General features: G+C 39.4%; 1 long non-coding RNA gene across 1 annotated transcript; it reads left to right on the forward strand.

Moving 5' to 3' along the window:
- Nucleotides 1–2,978: 2,978 nt before the first annotated feature.
- LOC130469554 (uncharacterized) lies at nucleotides 2,979–4,497 on the forward strand. The gene is made up of 2 exons (XR_008930012.1): nucleotides 2,979–3,983; nucleotides 4,081–4,497. It is a non-coding gene; the product is annotated as an uncharacterized lncRNA (long non-coding RNA).
- Nucleotides 4,498–5,502: the final 1,005 nt, after the last annotated feature.

Here is a 5,502-nt window from a genome sequence, read left to right on the forward strand (position 1 = left end):
ATACAAGGGCTCGAATATTCAATTTCTGTTCGGTCATGTTCTTACTAGGCCTAAAGTGATGTTTTACAAGTTTTGCCAAGTTAACCTCGTCACCTACAACAATTTCCGCAAACATGTTATCATCTAGTCCTAGGAAAGCCCTTATAGTTGTTTTACCCTCTTCGATGGTGCAAGAGTAACAGGAGTAGCATTAGTAGGATAACCAAGGATCGCAGCAAATTCATCTGGCAAAGGACATATCTCGTTGCCCCGAAAGGCAAAAACATGATGATCGGAGTCCCAAAAGCTTAGGGCAGCATGCAGAAAGTTATAATCAATATTAATTTGTTGTAAGCCTAAAAGTGCCTCTAAGTGGTATTCTTTTAACAAAGCCTTTTCTGTGGGAGTAAGGGCCCGTAGCCAACGCCTAACAGTTCGTTGGAGTGAGAAAGTAGGGATCGACATGGCAAAAGCAATGAGTAATTAAAACACAGCGAAAAAGAGAGAAAGAAATTGAGAGTGGTGGAAAATAGGGACGTATCTAGCCCCTATATATAGCTGGACGCACCCAGTGACATCCTGATCCCATTCGGAAACGTGTTAGGAAATCCGAAAGTCAAATATCACCAGGAAAAGACTTTCAGCGCCCACGGCTGGGCGCCGAAATGATTAACGCCTAGCCTTGGGCGCCGGAAATGTAGCCCAAGGCCCGGATTTCACAAAACGCGGAACAGAAAGGACTTAAAACCGTGTTGCTAAACACGAGGCCCTATTGCAAGTAGGATCAAGCCCAAAGCACCTTATGCTCCCAAATAAGCAAAAAATAAACATTAAAACTTGGTCGAAACTTAGACTCGTCTCAGAAAATGGTTATGTACACTTTTCAAAAAACAAGTTAAATATCATGGTCATTCTTCGAAACACCAAAAATGTGTATCGTTAAGTCGTTGGTTTTCCAAATAAAAAATGTTTGTCTGTCAAAGGATTAATCCGGGCCAAGCTAAAACCGGATGTCGCCTGAAAACTAAAGTCGCACTTCACGGCTTCGCTAAAGTAGCACACTACTATAAAAGGTTGCTCGCACATACGAGCATGACCCCAAACATGATTACAAGATGCGAAAAACGACCGACGAGCCCCAATGCTTGGGGGCTCGCGAAAAATAGACTCCAACAAGGAGCGCACGATCAAAATCACATTCCCGGACTGCGCCATACACCATATCATGTTTGGATATCTCAAAAAAAAAAACAGGTTCGACCTAAGGAAAGGTCGTCATTGACACTTGTGCACGGTCCTCTGATCGAAGACCAAGTCGAGCCGTAAAGACTAGCTCAAAATCACGAAAGTAGACGGTCGCAAGACAAAGGTCCGTCTGAACACGTTGTCAGCCCACGTTCAGGTTACAACTAAATTCGAGCATCCCTCGAAAGAATTCGCTCTTGCAAGAATGAATAAAAAGAAATTCTCAAAAGAAATCACAAAGAACCAAAGAAATAGGAACTTGCCCATCTTCAGTTGGCAAGATCGCGTCACAAACCGCGCGAGTTCCCAAATCGAAAAAACGAATTCAGGGACGTCCACCCTTAGCGGACAGGGCTCGCCCACCTTCAGCGGGCGGGCTCTGCGTCACTAGCCGCGCAGGTCCTCAGTTTTCCAAAAATAAAGTCTTCAAAAACAAAATGAAACAGGCTCGCCATCTTCAGCCGACGGGGTCTACGGCGCAAACCACGTAGGTCCTTATTTTCAAAAAAAAAAAAAAACACACAAAACAAATTACAAAATAGATTCGTCCACTTCTATTGGACGGGGTGTCCACCCTTAGCGGACAGGTTCGCCATCTTTAGCCGGCGGGGTTTACGTCACAAGCCGCGTAGGTCCTTATTTTCAAATATTCAAAAAAACAAGATTTGTCCACTTTTTCGGACAGGGCGTCCACCCTTAGCGGACAAGCTCGCCATCTTTAGCCGGCGGGGTCTACGTCACAAGTCGCGTAGGTCCTTAGTCGCTGCAGCGATAACTTTTTCTGGTTTTCCCTTTTCCAAAAATTAAAAGGATTGGTTTTCCGTTTTTTCCAAAAAAGAGAGATGTGCTGGATTTTCCTTCGTTTTACGTCCCATAAAAAACAAGGGGGTTTTCTCGTTTAGCTAGCCCTGAAAGTGAGAATCTTTAAAAACATTTTTACCTCGTGGTTGGGCTTGGCCAGGCCCAATTACAATTTATATCTTTGATTTCGAAAACATTTGTAGCTACTCCCAATGACAAAGTGAGGGAGTATTCTATACTATCCGTTGACAAATCCCAATGACACGTGAGGGATATGTCGACATTTCAAGTGATAACCCTTAAGTAAAATGTTATCACTCGGGGGCTCGTGAGACCCTCGCAAAACAGGTCACATACACCATGGCTTGTGTGACGCACTCCGTCTAATACTTTGACCATCGTCTCATCCCGAGACTCAGTCAAAGTGGGGGCTAACTGTAGACACCTACTTTTTTCCCCATTCCCGAAAGGGAAATGTTCGATGATGAAAACATAAATCTCCACTTGACAACGCATCTCCTATAAAATAAACGAATCTCAATTCCCCTTTTCATTTCACCCGAAACCTGCTATTTATGGAAATCTTCTAAAAATAGTAATTGCCGTAAAGGGTAGTTTTTAAAAGTGGAAAGTCATAAAAGATAGAAACCTGTCAGAATTAGGTGTTGCACTCCAACATAAATCCTAAATGAGATAGAAAACTGCGAGAATCCTATTCCTAATATGATTCGGAAATAAGATTTACGTATTAATTAAAATCCTAACGAGCCTAGAGTTCGTAACGAGCCCAGACGCATTCCGTCATGAAATTGATACGCACTAAAAGACTCAATTAAGTCTCAAACACTACGGATTTCAGGAATCCGAATCTGACTAAGAAAACAGCCCATACCCTATTTTCAACGCCTGGCTCTGGGCGCCGAAATCATCGGCGCCCAGGCCTGGGCGCTGAAAATACCTGGGTACGTGTTTTTTCCTAATTCTTTGTGGATTAGAACTCTGCAATTCTATCTTTCCACGAACTCTTCCCTATAAATACAGCCCCAAATTCGACGTGAAAAGGACACACAATTCATATTCTGAGTATTGACTCCAACCCTTAGCCTAAGCCTCACGCTGCGAAATTGTTCACGCGTTCTGTCGCAATCGATCCACAAATCGAACAGAACGTATCCTGTCCCATAATTGAGATTCGTTAAATAAAAAGGAGAAATATCAAACTCAAAGTGGTTAGTTTTCTGAGAACCGTGACGCACCTCTCAAGGGTGCGTCGTAATGTGCCCCTTCTCGGTGATTTAATTGCTTTTCTCGCCCTTTTTATGAACTGTTAAACTAACTAAATCTGATTGTTCTATCACGCCTAACAAATATAATATTTTTGGGAAATTGGATTATCATGCTAGGTCCCTTAATACTATTTAAATTAGATAATCACGATCGATCTAGTATTATATGTTGCATATTGCTAAAATCAACTCAGATTAGTTTACTAGTTAACGCATGTCCCTTCAATTATTTATGCTGAGCTAGTAAGGATATCCTGCCTCTGGAGTTATCGACGAGCGAAGTAATCCTCTCGGTAGTTACAGTCCCCCGAACCCTAATTCTCTACCTTGCGGGTGTATGTTGAGAGATCCCCACACCAGGGATCACAAGGGAACCTACGGCCGTCGTGGTCAAACATAATTGCACTCCCTTTATGTCACGATAACCGGGTTTTGTCATTTTTCTCATTGTTGTTAAAAACTGAATGGCGACTCCTATATTACTAGTCAAATGGGTATATACTCACAGGAAATCTAATTACACTTGATTGAATAAAAGAATCGTCACACCCACGAGGGACGAGGTCACGCTCTAGCCTCGTGCTTTTTCGACCCCCTCACATCATCTATGCTGATGGTGAAGACACCACTGCTCGTAAATTCATCGTTGCTGTAGATGACCCAAGTGGAAAGGTATGTACTATATAATATAATTAACTAACCAAATTAAGTGAAAGTACTTTTAAATATTTTATAGGTTTTTTTGACAATATATATGTTATACGTACAGATATATGTTGAAGCTGGACCAATAGATCCGGTTGATTGGAACGTAGTTGAAGTGAAACTGGACCAACATTCTGGAAGCAAAGCTGAGACCACTGACCCAATTCTTGGAAGCAAGATTGTGGCTCAGGTTACTGGTACTTATGCAGTTGCAAGGTTCTACAATTAGCTTAATTGTCACTTCGACCAGCTTCAGCTTGCTTGCTACAGGCTACATAGCTAGCACGCATCTGATTTATGCAATTAATTAAGTTCGTCTTTATTTCGATCATGCACTTAATAAAACAAATGCTTCCCTCTTGAGATTGTGATTTGTGGTTTGTGATCTGTGATCAACGAATAAAAAAGGAGGATGCTCCCTTTTGTGCTTTGTAATCACATAGATCTGTTATAAATGGAAATTTAAGAGTTTTTATTTTAATACTATTGGCTTGTGCAGCACACATATATGTTAATTCGTTTAATTATGTTTGCGATTTTGTATAAAGAAATGCCCAGCGGTTTACACGAGCCAAACTTTATCTAACATGACTCGGCTTGTTTTGGTTATATTTAACCGAGTTCGAACTCGAGCTTCAATTTCTTTATGTGGCTAGGCTTGATAAAATTAGAGTTTCACGTTTTTTCAAACATTCATTCGATTATATAACTAATAAAGCATATTCCAACAATAAGCACAAAATAATTTCCCTGTTTTTCTTATTCGACGTACACAAAAATTGTGTTTAAGCTATGTAAAAATTAAAACAAAGTCGTACTCTACTAGTTTTTTAAAATAAATTGCTTATATAAAGCCTGCTAAGAATAAAATACATTTTGTATTAATGTAAAGTCGAAAATAGCGCTATTTTTCTTAGCAGGTTTTAATTTAGCATATATTAATTAATGTTGTTAATCGAGTCCAGAGTTATAGGTATACACATAAAGACTTTGCTACTCATTTCAAGCCTATGAATGAAAATATCAATAAATCGTGTGTGGCACTCAATATAGTGACCTCATAGATAACTTATTCTTAAACTATAATTACAAGTATGATACGAAGTATTAGTTACGTTGTACGTACTCCCTTCATTTATCTATTCTCTTCATTTAATTCATCTATTGTCTCATAAATTCAATAAATTTTCACCTTATATATAGCCGCTTAATTATGTCATGATGTACGTACCATCTAATCTTTCATTTAGGAAACAATGAGAAAGGCAGAAAAATAATTGACTAAACACATGAAGAAAAAAATATAAAAGGGAATTGAAGCAATAACAATCGAACAAGTAAAAGAAAAAAACAAGGAAAGTAATTAAAATAACAAACAAATGAAATGAAAAAAAGGAAACAACAAATGATCGCAACAAAATCAGTTGAAGTATCAATCTAGAATGATAGAAAAAAATAAGACGATTATAAAAAGTTCAAGAATACT

Source organism: Spinacia oleracea, chromosome 3 (genome assembly GCF_020520425.1).
Source record: "Spinacia oleracea cultivar Varoflay chromosome 3, BTI_SOV_V1, whole genome shotgun sequence".
Taxonomy (NCBI): Eukaryota; Viridiplantae; Streptophyta; class Magnoliopsida; order Caryophyllales; family Amaranthaceae; genus Spinacia; species Spinacia oleracea.